Consider the following 15073-nt stretch of genomic DNA (forward strand, 5'->3'; position numbering starts at 1 on the left):
TATTTTAACCCCTAATCTGCCGAACCGGACATTGCCGCCACTATAATAAATATATTAACCCCTAAACCACCGCACTCCCGCATTGCAAACACTAGTTAAATATTATTAACCCCTAATCTGCCATCCCTAACATCGCCACCACCTACCTACATTTATTAACCCCTAATCTGCCACCCCAACGTCGCCGCCACTATATTAAATGTATTAACCCCTAAGCCTAAGTCTAACCCTAACCCCCCTAACTTAAATATAATTACAATAAATCTAAATAAAATTACTACAATTAACTAAAAAATTCCTATTTAAAACTAAATACTTACCTATAAAATAAACCCTAAGCTAGCTACAATATAACTAATAGTAACATTTTATCTAGCTTAGGGTTTATTTTTATTTTACAGGCAACTTTGTATTTATTTTAACTAGGTAGAATAGTTATTAACTATTTAATAACTTAAAAACGAACAACAAGAAGCTGCGCTAATAAAACAAAACAACACAACTTGTTACCTTGATTAGGTAGAAACTTATATGATATTCTCACACCACGGCTAGGATAAACCAAACGTAGGGCTCGTTACAGACCCGAGGAGATGCTTCTGTTCACCAATCTGTGGGTTTCCCTTCCACGGATGAAGAAACAAGGTGCCGGATCCGTGAAGGAGAAGTTCACTTGGTGACGTATGCAGCAGATCACAAGCCGGGAACGTTTGAATCTCTGACTGTTTGGTCTAAGGAACTGTACCGGTAGCCACTTGCTGCGATCTCCTGAATGATTATATGATTCGTTTGGGGCTGATGTCATCTATATTTCTTGTGAGTTGCACAATTTAGCGTGTGGATATATCCACCTATTAAAAATACTACCTTGAGTCGGATTTGCGCTGTCTCTTGTTTTTCATAACAGCACCTTATTTAATAACTACCAAGTTAAAATAAAGACAAATTTACCTGTGAAATAAAACCTAACCTAAGTTACAATTACACCTAACACTACACTATAATTAAATAAATTAACTAAATTAAATACAATTAATTACAATTATATAAAATTATCTAAAGTACGGAAAAAAACACTAAATTACAGAAAATTATAAACAAATTACAAGATTTTGAAACTAATTAACCTAATCTAATCCCCCTAACAAAATAAAAAAGCCCCCCAAAATAAAAAAAAAATTCTACCCTACACTAAATTACAAATAGCCCTTAAAGGGCTTTTTGCGGGGCATTGCCCCAAAGTAATAAGCTCTTTTACCTGTAAAAAAATGTACAAATACCCCCCCAACATTAAAACCCACCACCCACACAACCAACCCTACTCTAAAACCCACCCAATCCCCCCTTAAAAAAAACTAACACTAACCCCCTGAAGATCACCTTACCGGGAGACGTCTTCACCCAACCGGGCAGAAGTGGTCCTCCAGACGGGCAGAAGTCTTTATCCAGACGGCACCTTCTATCTTTATCCAGACGGCACCTTCTATCTTCATCCATCCGGCGTGGAGCGGGTCAATGTTCAAGACATTCAACGCGGAGCATCCTCTTCTTTCCACGGCCGACGACTGAATGAAGGTTCCTTTAAATGATGTCATCCAAGATGACGTCCCTTCAATTCCGATTGGCTGATAGAATTCTATCAGCCAATTGGAATTAAGGGAGAAAAAATTGCATCAGCCAATAGGATTTTTTCTACCTTAATTCCGATTGGCTGATAGAATTCTATCAGCCAATCGGAATTGAAGGGACACCATCTTGGATGACGTCATTTAAAGGAACCTTCATTCAGTCGTCGGCCGTGGAAAGAAGAGGATGCTCCGCGTCGGATGTCTTGAAGATGGACCCGCTTCACGCCAGATGGATGAAGATAGAAGATGCCGTCTGGATGAAGACTTCTGCCCATCTGGAGGACCACTTCTGCCCGGTTGGAGGAAGACTTCTGCCCGTCTGGAGGACCACTTCTTCCCGGTTGGGTGAAGACGTCTCCCGGTAAGGTGATCTTCAAGGGGTTAGTATTAGGTTTTTTTAAGGGGGTATTGGGTGGGTTTTTGAGTAGGGTTGGTTGTGTGGGTGGTGGGTTTTAATGTTGGGGGGGAATTGTAATTTTTTTTCAGGTAAAAGAGCTGATTACTTTGGGGCAATGCCCCACATAAGGCCCTTTTAAGGGCTATTTGTAATTTAGTGTAGGGTAGGGTTTTTTTATTTTGTTAGTTGGATTTGATTAGGTGTAATTAGTTTAAAAATCTTGTAATTTCTTTATTATTTTCTGTAATTTAGAGGGGGGGTTTGTACTTTAATTGTAATTAATTGTATTTACTTTAGGTAATTAATTTAATTGTAGTGTAGTGTTAGGTGTAATTGTAACTTATGTTAGGTTTTATTTTACAGGTAAATTTGTCTTTATTTTAACTAGGTAGTTATTAAATAGTTAATAACTATTTATTAACTATTCTACCTAGTTAAATTTATTTAAATTATATTTAAGTTAGGGGGGTTAGGGTTAGACTTAGGTTTAGGGGTTAATATGTTTATTATAGTGGTGGCGACGTTGGGGACGGCAGATTAGGGGTTAATAAGTGTAGTTAGGTTGCGGCGACATTGGGGGCGGCAGATTAGGGGTTAATAAATATATTGTAGGTGTCGGCGATGTTGGGGGCAGCAGATTAGGCATTCATAAGTATAATGTAGGTGGCGGAGGTGTCCAGAGTGGCAGATTAGGGGTTAATAAATATAATGTCGGTGTCTTTGATGTGGGGGGCAGCAGATTAGGTTTAATAAGTGTAAGATTAGGGGAGTTTAGACTCAGGGTTCATGTTAGGGTGTTAGGTGTAGACATAAATGTATTTCCCCATAGGAATCAATGGGGCTGCATTAGGAGCTAAACGCTGCTTTTTTGCAGGTGTTAGTTTTTTTTTCAGCCGGCTCTCCCCTTTGATTTCTATGGGGAAATCGTGCAAAAGCACGTTTTACCAGCTCACCGCTAACGTAAGCAGCGCTGGTATTGAGGTGAGATGTGGAGCAACATTTTGCTCTTCGCTCACTTTTTTGCGGTTAACGCCGGGTTTGTAAAAACCCGTAATACCAGCGCTGTCTGTGAGCGGTGAGCATAAACTGCTCATTAGCACTGCACAGCCTCTAACGCAAAACTGGTAATCTAGGCAAATGTTTTTCCTCCAGTTTATTTATGTGACTCATGTTTGCCAACCTAATGCTGCTGCTTTGGGTATTACTGCTCCTTTTGTTTGCTCATTACAGGAGAATGATACTGATGTTGCACCCAGTATGAAAAATGTAATTAAAGCCGCTGTTTCTGGAGCATTGGCTGCATTCCCATCTTTAAATAAACATAAATGGTCATTCAAGATTTTACCTTTAGGGATACTGTTATATCTTCAGAAGGTGAGGTTTCCTCTTTTGATGTGTAGTGTGACTATTAGGCCTTCCTCAATAGTTACAAATGGGGGAAGGTTTGGGCATGAAGGGGTTAATAGCACACAGCTCTGGTTCCCTTAACCTTTAACTCCACAACGGACCTTAAAGAGACACCAAATTTACCCCCAAATCCTGTCCACACCACAAGCAACCGTTAGCTGTGTAGACTCCGAATATTTTCCTGTAGAATTCTGGAGTGAGGTTAAAACGTTTCAATAAGGCCGTTTTAATAGCCTCATCGTCCTTTTCATCCTCCACTGGAAGTGAAGCAAATACATCCAGGTCTTTATCCTTCAAGCAAGGAGCTAAACTGTAAACCCATTGCTCTGGGTGCAGCTGATACTGCTTGCATACTTTCTCAAAGCCCCTCAGAAAAACATCCAAGTCAGTGTCTTTTTCTAACATTGGAAAATACTCCAGGTGGGGTCTCTCTGTTGCTGGTTCCCCGTGTTCACTGGTTTGGGGAGACAGGTGGGTTCTGTTCATCCACAAAACCTCTAGGTCATATCTCTGTTGAACATCCTTTTCCTCTCTTTCTCTCTCTCTCTCTCTCTCTCTCTCTCTCTCTCTCTTTCTCTGCAGCCTCCCTCTTTTCTTTTTCTTAGTTTGGGTTTAGCATCCCCCAAGTACATGAGTGCTGTTTGTAGCTCAGACTCCTTGGCACTCACATGGGTAACAGCAGAAGGTATCATCTCCTGGGTTACAGGAGGGTTAACAGTGTTAGGTGCCTGCTCTGCTAGGATACCATCAACCTACTGCAGTTCCTGGACCAACTGCTCCTTTGTTTTGCCAAAAGTTGTGATGGCTCTCTCCTGACAAAGCAGCTCCAGGGATTCTTTAGGCATTTTCCTGTATGCTTCCATAATGAGAGTAGCGACAAACAACAAGAGGAAGGGGAAAATAACTGCTTTTTTGCACTGTATGTCTCTGTAATTAGGCACTGAGTTCTGTCTTTGGGAAATTACACAAAAACATGTAATTTGTTTCAATACTATACAAATAGCACTAAAAAAACTATATCTCAACTGCTACCAGCCAGTTTGTGACAATTAAGGCTTCCTCGACAGTCACAAATGGGGAGAGGGTGTGGGCATGAAGGGGTTAATAGCACACAGCTCTGTTTCCCTTAATCTTTAACTCCACAAATGACTTTTAAGGGACACGAAATTAACCCCCAAATCCTGTCCACACCACCCCAGTATAACACAAGTCACTTCCACCACCAAAACTTTAAATAAAGGGGTGTCTTGGAACCCCAATAATAACTCACACAAACTTAACAATTAGGTAATGTGCCTTTAACCTTGTCTCAACAGAGTGTGAATTCAGATATTAGAGCCCAAAGACCGATTTAGATTTTCTATGTGAAATGTTCTTTGTGTGTAGGAGTGCAGGAGTTTCAAGGCCCCCCTCCTTCCCCCTCCTCTTGGACACTGGTACCTCCTGATACTGGGAGTTAAGACTAGCTACACTGGTAGACTAGTCATAAATTATGACAAGGGCAGGGACTTTGACAAGACAAAGGAACCTGTATTGATATTTCTGTTATACAGAAATATCAATACAGGTTACACAGTGCCAAATTATAAAAACATTCAAAATAACATAAAGGTGCGAAGATATAGTTCTTTCAAAATAAATTGGGACACAATAAACACAAAACCTATACTTATCATCAAGCTTCCAATAAATCTGTGTGAGAACCTGCTTCAGGTATTACTTCTTCTGGTCCCAGGCAAGTTCTAATTCAAGGTTTTCAGAACTAACAAGTTATATCTCAGCTTCCTTTGTCTTGTCAAAGTCCCCGCCCTTGTCATAATTTATGACTAGTCTACCAGTGTAGCTAGTCTTAACTCCCAGTATCAGGAGGTACCAGTCTCCAAGAGGATGGGGAAGGAGGGGGGCCTTGAAACCCCTGCAGTCCTACACACAAAGAACATTTCACATTAAACCTGGCCAGGCTAAATAGGGGGGAGGAAGGGGGGTTTCAAAACTCCAGCATTCCTGAACACACAAAGAAAATTTCAGATTAAACTGGCAATGTTGATGTCACAATACCACCTCTGCTGGGTGGCCAATCCAGGTATCAACTACTCCACATGAGTGTATCCTGACAAGTAGTCTGCCTCTGATGTTGAACCTGATACAGGTATTCCCTGTTATACAGCGGGTTAGGAACCGGTGCTCCGCTGTAAAGTGAAAACCACCTAAAACAAGACAGTTTTAGCTTTCTTTCCACTTGCCAGCGTGTTTAAAAACTTGAAAACATGTTTGAACTAACATATATTAGGTGTGCTATAGTGCTACGTTTAGTTTAACACTAGCACATCACAGTATTCAATTAGTATTCAATAAATACTGTACCTGTAAAATAGTGACAATTACTGTAGTAAAATTTGCCAGACTATAACACTGAGACACAGATTGCACTGTAATGCTGGAAACATAGTATACTGCGCATAACAAAATGGTGCCAGTCACTTTTCTCTCAATCTCATGAAGATTACAGCACTGTTTCAAAATCCTTGGAGATTGAACTTCAGCTCCACAAAGCGCTGTAAAGTGAGGTATACCTGTAGTTCCTCTTTTTTGTTTAAAATTGAACATATTCGTTCTCTTTTAAAATAGTTTTTAATTACTTTAGGGGTTAAGGATTCTACGTTTTCTGATGATAAGCCTTGTAATGGTTTAAATTCAGTTTTTACAACTTATCCTGAGGTTTTTCCTATCCCTGATGCTGTTGCTGATATGGTTTCTAGGGAATGGTCTAAACCAGGTAATTTTTTAATCCTTTTGCAAGGTTTAAAAAGTTATATCCCTTACCTGCTGCCAATGTTGAATTATGGGAAACTGTTCCCAAGATTGATGGGGCTATTTCCACTCTGGCTAAATGTACTACTATCCCTTTGGAAGACAGTACTTCTTTTAAAGACCCTTTGGATAGAAAATTGGAGTCTTTTCATAAAAGGGCCTTTTTACAAACAGGGTATTTGCGTAGGCCGGCTATTTTAATTGCTGATGTGACTTCTGCAGTTGCTGCTTTATCTTACTGGTTATCTAGTCTTTCAGAACAGTGTTCTAATGATTTCGCTAATGATAATCTTTTGAGTTTGCTCATAGACACCAATTTTTTTTTGTGATGCTGTATTTGATATTATGAAGATCAATATCAAAAACACATACTTGGCAGTCCCTTCTCGGAGAGCCTTATGGCTTAAATCCTAGTCTTTTGACACAGTGCCAAAATCCAGTCTATTGTCCCTTTCTTTTTAGGGAAAGAGATTGTTTGGTTTTGATTTATATTCTATAATATCTACTGTTACTGGAGGTAATAAAGGGGCTTTCTTTCTAATGGCACTGAGAGTCCGCAAATTCCATTAATAGAAACTATATGAATTTACAGAAATGAGAGTTGTATCTTTCCTTTGTAGGTAGAGGACACTATCAGCCTTGGTCACTCCTCCAGCGAAACACAATTCTTATAGAATGGCGGCGCCGTGTGTGCCCTCCTGAAATCAAACAGTTAAGTCTTCAATCTTCCTGGAAGTACCTACGGGAAAAAAAGGTCACAATGTGCAATTTAGTCTAGCCATACAATTTAATAAGTGCAGTATACTCACAGAGGATGAGTTAAATCAGATGTATTTATTCAGAAACTGGAACCGTGTTACTAAATACATTTCCAAAGTTTTACAAATGTACAATTTTTTGTGCATACAAAAATGCCACTCATAACCTATGGGAAATACTTCACCAGGTCACTAGGAGGAGGCAAAGACACCCCAAACAGAGCATTGAAATATCCCTCCCACTTCCCCTACCCTCTCAGTAGTTCTCGTTAATGGAGGTAGGCAAAGAGAGGAGCTCTGCTAAAGGTTCTGTTTTAATTGTCCTTAATGGATTGTTTCCTGCAAGAGAGGGCAAGGGAGTTGCTAAAAGCCATGTAAGGCTCTTAGAAGAGTTTTGGTGCATATTAGCTTCTGGATGTCGCAGAGAAGTTCCTATGCCTCTTCCAATGTTTTTCTGCTATCCTCACAACAATCCAAAGCAGCACCAAGTCTTCTGACTGGACTTGCCATTTGGACCTGGGGCACGCCGTTGCCATAGGTATGAGGTGGTTGGTAAGAAGGGGCTATTTTTGGCTTTCCACACGCATTAATCCTCCAGAAACAACGCTATTATCACAGGCTCCTACAAAAGGATTGTTACTATCTATGTGACCCGGGAACTGAAACCGCGCCCACGCCGTCCATTTTATGCAACGGCGCAACACTAGTCTCTGAGTGAAGCAACAGCGTGGGAACTACGGTGGTGAGACACCTCAGAGGGAGCATTTATTAAATCAGGCTTTGTGGCAGAAAAACATGGGGAAATAGCTGTGGGGCTTCACAGTAACTTTATTCCATTTTTTTATTTGTGCACCATCTGTGTAATTTTCTGTCTCCACTCCATAGTCATTATGGATGATTCTATGATTGAACCTAGTCAAGAGGATAATTGCTCTACTCCTTTATTTAAATCTAACAAATGCATGCTATGCATATTGCATACTGTGTGCAGAACAGATTTAAAGTATGAACTGCATAGTTCAGCAGGAGGATAGTCCCATTCAGTCATTCAGGGGGCCCTGATATTAAGACGTCTGTGGTGTCCCCGCCATCTCATTCTGCCCATGGACATTCTGCGGACTCACAGACCTCTGTATGCACAGATATGCCAATACTACAACCGCAAATGGCAACCCCTATTCCTGCACATGCTGTTCTCTTTGACCACATTTCTCAAACACAACCTGGGATAGGAACTATTCCCCAGGATTTTGCAGCCAAATTACAATCTGGGGTTTCTGATACCCTGAGTGCTATGCCAGTAGCAGGAAAAAGGAAGAGTAAGGTTAAGCACAGTTTCTCTAAGTCTAGAACCAGCAGTTCTGTTGGAGCTGCAGCAGTCAGTCATATACAACTTTCTGATGTTGACGACTCCTTAGCTAGCTCTGAAGGAGAATTTTCATCCTCTGACTCCTCTGGAGAATCTGAAATGGACTCTGAGGATATTACTTTTAGATTTAAAATTGACCACCTAAGATATTTACTTAACCCCTTAACGACCGACGACGTATAGGGTACGTCCTACAAAAAACAGTTGTTAACGACCAAGGATGTACCCTGTATGTTGTTGGCTAATCTGATCAATGGAAGCGATCGAGATCGCTTCCAGCCACTCTAACAGTATTGCAGCGATGTCTCGATATCGAGGCATCCAGCAATACTGTTCCCGACTGCCGGGACCCGGATTGATCACTCCCCCACGAGTGATCACTTCCAGTTTCACTCCGCGTGGAGCCTCTCAGTCTAGCAGAGAGTATCGGAAGCAATCGGACAGGCTTCTGATGCTCTGCTTGTGTGCTGAGTGCCTCGGTGGGTCGAGGCACTTAGTTAGTAACAAAAAATTTTAAAATAATAAAAATATATTTTTTTTTATATAAAATAAGCCCCATATAGCCCCCCTCCCCCACCCCCATGAGGCTTCAAAGATCACTTGCGTCTCTCGTCACTTGCGTTTTTGTTGGAGAGAGAGAGAGAGATCTGTGTTAAGGAGAGAGAGATTTATTTAATATATTTGTTAAAAATTGTGAGACCTGTGCATTTTTTTAGGTGTTCATTTTTTTTAGTATTTTTTTCTGAGACCAAAGGCTCTTTTCAAAGCCATTTAATTAATTGAGTTAATTAAAATTTTGTGTGGATTTTTTTTTAGATAAAATAATGTCACAGAGAATATATAGTGCTGAGGAGGCGTATGCCATCCTTGCATCAGAGTCAGATGCCTCTATGTCTGACTCAGACCCGAATTTTGTCCTTGCCATATGCTCAGATACATCATTAGATACAGTCTCAACTGATAGTGATGTATCTGTGGCTGCTAGCCCCACTGCCAGCGCTCCTACTCAGTGACGTGTGGTGAAGTCAGAGACTGGTGAGGCACTGACTGTGATACTCCCGAGAGACACACACACATATACATATATATATATATATATATACATATCTATATATATATCATACATATATGCTATGCTTTGTTTAACTCATATACATGCCAGATAGTACAGCAGCGGTCCCTAGGTCTTGTCAACTGTCCCTGTGATCTGACTTTGGCAGCGTCTGTAGAGTTAATGTGAACTAGAGCTCTTATTGATCCAGAATAATCAATGTGGTTTCAGTCAAACTAAATTAAAACTATAGTTAGCATATAGTTATTTTTCTATCTGAATCATGAAAGAAAAAATTTGGGTTTAATGTCCTTTTAAAGGCATTAAAGGGGAAGTAGAAAGCAAATTGCAGTTTTGGAAGCCTTTAAGTGGTTATGTGGATCTGAGGTATTATCAGCTGAGTGAACACAATCAAGTTGTCAGAATCCTTTGTCTACACTATTTTAGTGAAAAACTTTTGACAGCTTCAATTTATTACAAATAAATTGTTTGCTGCTTTTTCACAACCCCATCTCTTAAGCAAACTGCATGCTGGGAACTTTCCTGACACAACATATTTTACACCAGTCAGGTTTTTTTTTTTTTTTTTTAATGGCTGCAGGCATCTTGCATCAATGTCCCAAACTGGAATCTCAAATCTGTTGTCCTTTTACCCACAATTTGCCTGTACTGATTGGTAATTAATGACAAATAAATAGAGGGTAAAAGGACAGCAGATTTGAGCTTCCAATTTGGGACACTCATGCAAGGAAAATTAAGCTTTTTCCTGGTGTAAAATATGGTGTCCGGAAAGTTCCCAGCATGCAGTTTGCTTAAGAGATGGGTTTGTTCCTAACAGTAAAATGGAACAATGTGAAAAAGCAGCAAACAATTTATTTGTAATAAATTGAAGCTGTCAAAAGTTTTTCACCAAAATAGTGTAGACAAAGGATTCTGACAACTTGATTGTGTTCACTCAGCTGATAATACCTCAGATCCACTTTTCAAATGGCATTCTACTTCCCCTTTAATGCCTTAATTTATTTATTCAATTCACTGTCAAATCTTGCAGACATTTCAGTGCACTGCAGACTTACTTGTACAAGGAGGACTTCAATATGGATGCTATTGTACAAACATACTGTATATACTAGAGAGATCTAAAAATGTCACAGAGTGTAGTGTACATAACAATATCAATGTGCACAAACATATCTACATTCTGGAAAAGAAGTATAAAATGTCATAGAAATATGTTCATTTGCATATACATTTGTAGGTGTCTATATATTAACACAAAATGTTGGCAAAAAAAATGGACAATCACTAAAGTAGCATGCACTGCTATGATGGCTCTTTCTTTACAAAAATGCACATATGTTTGCACATCTTCTCACACACGCTCTTTCATTACATGAATGCACATATGTTTGCATATCTACACACACACACACACACACACACACACACACACACACACATATATATATATATATATATATATATGTTTGTGTAGTGAGTGTGTGTGTGTGTGTATATGAATATGTATGTTTGTATAGTGAGTGTGTGTATAAATTTGTATGTTTGTGTAGTGAGTGTGTGTGTATGAATATGTATGTTTGTGTAGTGAGTGTGTGTATGTATGAATATGTATGTGTGTGTATGAATATGTATGTTTGTGTAGTGTATGTGTGTGTATGAATATGTATGTTTGTGTAGTGAGTGTGTGTGTATGAATATGTATGTTTGTGTATGAATATGTATGTTTGTGTAGTGTATGTGTGTGTATGAATATGTATGTTTGTGTAGTGAGTGTGTGTATGAATATGTATGTTTGTGTAGTGAGTTTGTGTGTGTGTGTATGAATATGTATGTTTGTGTAGTGAGTGTGTTTATGAATATGTATGTTTGTGTATGAATATGTATGTTTGTGTAGTGAGTGTGTGTGTGTATGAATATGTATGTTTGTGTAGTGAGTGTGTGTGTATGAATATGTATGTTTGTGTAGTGAGTGTGTGTGTGTATGAATATGTATGTTTGTGTAGTGAGTGTGTGTGTGTATGAATATGTATGTTTGTGTAGTGAGTGTGTTTATGAATATGTATGTTTGTGTATGAATATGTATGTTTGTGTAGTGAGTGTGTGTGTGTATGAATATGTATGTTTGTGTAGTGAGTGTGTGTGTATGAATATGTATGTTTGTGTAGTGAGTGTGTGTGTGTATGAATATGTATGTTTGTGTAGTGAGTGTGTGTGTGTATGAATATGTATGTTTGTGTAGTGAGTGTGTGTATGAATATGTATGTTTGTGTAGTGAGTGTATGTATGAATATGTATGTTTGTGTAGTGAGTGTGTGTGTATGAATACGTATGTTTGTGTAGTGAGTGAGTGTGTGTGTGTATGAATATGTATGTTTGTGTAGTGAGTGTGCGTGTATGAATATGTATGTTTGTGTAGTGAGTGTGTGTGTGTGTATGAATATGTATGTTTGTGTAGTGAGTGTGTGTGTGTATGAATATGTATGTTTGTGTAGTGAGTGTGTATGAATATGTATGTTTGTGTAGTGAGTGTGGGTGTATGAATATGTATGTTTGTGTAGTGAGTGTGTGTATGAATATGTATGTTTGTGTATGAATATGTATGTTTGTGTAGTGAGTGTGTGTGTATATGAATATGTATGTTTGTGTAGTGTATGTGTGTGTGTGTATGAATATGTATGTTTGTGTAGTGAGTGTGTGTGTGTATGAATATGTATGTGTGTGTAGTGAGTGTGTGTGTATATGAATATGTATGTTTGTGTAGTGAGTGTGTGTGTGTATGAATATGTATGTTTGTGTAGTGAGTGTGTGTGTGTATGAATATGTATGTTTGTGTAGTGTATGTGTGTGTATGAATATGTATGTTTGTGCAGTGAGTGTGTGTGTGTATGAATATGTATGTTTGTGTAGTGAGTGTGTGTGTGTATGAATATGTATGTTTGTGTATGAATATGTATGTTTGTGTAGTGAGTGTGTGTATGAATATGTATGTGTGTGTAGTGAGTGTGTGTGTATGAATATGTATGTTTGTGTAGTGAGTGTGTGTATGAATATGTATGTTTGTGTATGAATATGTATGTTGTGTAGTGAGTGTGTGTAGGAATATGTATGTTGTGTAGTGAGTGTGTGTATGAATATGTATGTTTGTGTAGTGAGTGTGTGTGTGTATGAATATGTATGTTTGTGTAGTGAGTGTTTGTGTGTATGAATATGTATGTTTGTGTATGAATATGTATGTTTGTGTAGTGAGTGTGTGTATGAATATGTATGTGTGTGTGTAGTGAGTGTGTGTGTATGAATATGTATGTTTGTGTAGTGAGTGTGTGTATGAATATGTATGTTTGTGTATGAATATGTATGTTTGTGTAGTGAGTGTGTGTGTGTGTGAATATGTATGTTTGTGTAGTGTATGTGTGTGTATGAATATGTATGTTTGTGTAGTGAGTGTGTGTGTATGAATATGTATGTTTGTGTAGTGAGTGTGTGTGTGTGTGTATGAATATGTATGTTTGTGTAGTGAATGTGTGTGTGTATGAATATGTATGTTTGTGTAGTGATTGTGTGTGTGTATGAATATGTATGTTTGTGTAGTGTATGTGTGTGTATGAATATGTATGTTTGTGTAGTGAGTGTGTGTGTGTGTATGAATATGTATGTTTGTGTAGTGAGTGTGTGTGTATGAATATGTATGTTTGTGTATGAATATGTATGTTTGTGTAGTGAGTGTGTGTATGAATATGTATGTGTGTATGAATATGTATGTTTGTGTAGTGAGTGTGTGTATGAATATGTATGTTTGTGTATGAATATGTATGTGTGTGTAATGAGTGTGTGTATGAATATGTATGTGTGTGTAATGAGTGTGTGTATGAATATGTATGTTTGTGTAGTGAGTGTGTGTGTATGAATATGTATGTTTGTGTAGTGAGTGTGTGTATGAATATGTATGTTTGTGTATGAATATGTATGTTTGTGTAGTGAGTTTGTGTATGAATATGTATGTGTGTGTAATGAGTGTGTGTATGAATATGTATGTGTGTGTAATGAGTGTGTGTAATGAGTGTGTGTATGAATATGTATGTTTGTGTAGTGAGTGTGTGTATGAATATGTATGTTTGTGTATGAATATGTATGTTTGTGTAGTGAATGTGTGTGTGTATGAATATGTATGTTTGTGTAGTGTATGTGTGTGTATGAATATGTATGTTTGTGTAGTGAGTGTGTGTGTATGAATATGTATGTTTGTGTAGTGAGTGTGTGTGTGTGTGTATATGAATATGTATGTTTGTGTAGTGAGTGTGTGTGTGTATGAATATGTATGTTTGTGTAGTGAGTGTGTGTGTGTGTATGAATATGTATGTTTGTGTAGTGTATGTGTGTGTATGAATATGTATGTTTGTGCAGTGAGTGTGTGTGTGTATGAATATGTATGTTTGTGTAGTGAGTGTGTGTGTGTATGAATATGTATGTTTGTGTATGAATATGTATGTTTGTGTAGTGAGTGTGTGTATGAATATGTATGTGTGTGTAGTGAGTGTGTGTGTATGAATATGTATGTTTGTGTAGTGAGTGTGTGTATGAATATGTATGTTTGTGTATGAATATGTATGTTGTGTAGTGAGTGTGTGTATGAATATGTATGTTGTGTAGTGAGTGTGTGTATGAATATGTATGTTTGTGTAGTGAGTGTGTGTGTGTATGAATATGTATGTTTGTGTAGTGAGTGTGTGTATGAATATGTATGTTTGTGTATGAATATGTATGTTTGTGTAGTGAGTGTGTGTATGAATATGTATGTGTGTGTAGTGAGTGTGTGTGTATGAATATGTATGTTTGTGTAGTGAGTGTGTGTATGAATATGTATGTTTGTGTATGAATATGTATGTTTGTGTAGTGAGTGTGTGTGTGTATGAATATGTATGTTTGTGTATGAATATGTATGTTTGTGTAGTGAGTGTGTGTGTATGAATATGTATGTTTGTGTAGTGAGTGTGTGTGTATGAATATGTATGTTTGTGTAGTGAGTGAGTGTGTGTGTGTATGAATATGTATGTTTGTGTAGTGAGTGTGCGTGTATGAATATGTATGTTTGTGTATGTGTGTGTGTGTGTGTATGATCATGTATGTTTTGTGTAGTGAGTGTGTGTGTGTATGAATATGTATGTTTGTGTAGTGAGTGTGTATGAATATGTATGTTTGTGTAGTGAGTGTGGGTGTATGAATATGTATGTTTGTGTAGTGAGTGTGTGTATGAATATGTATGTTTGTGTATGAATATGTATGTTTGTGTAGTGAGTGTGTGTGTATGTGTGTATGTGTGTGTAGTGTATGTGTGTGTGTGTATGTATGTATGTTTGTGTAGTCGAGTGTGTGTGTGTATCGAATATGTATGTTGTGTAGTGAGTGTGTGTGTATATGAATATGTATGTTTGTGTAGTGAGTGTGTGTGTATGAATATGTATGTGTGTGTGTAGTGAGTGTGTGTGTATGAATATGTATGTGTGTGTAATGAGTGTGTGTATGAATATGTATGTGTGTGTAATGAGTGTGTGTATGAATATGTATGTTTGTGTAGTGAGTGTGTGTGTATGAATATGTATGTTTGTGTAGTGAGTGTGTGTATGAATATGTATG

Source organism: Bombina bombina, chromosome 1, assembly GCF_027579735.1.
Source record: "Bombina bombina isolate aBomBom1 chromosome 1, aBomBom1.pri, whole genome shotgun sequence".
NCBI classification, from domain to species: Eukaryota; Metazoa; Chordata; class Amphibia; order Anura; family Bombinatoridae; genus Bombina; species Bombina bombina.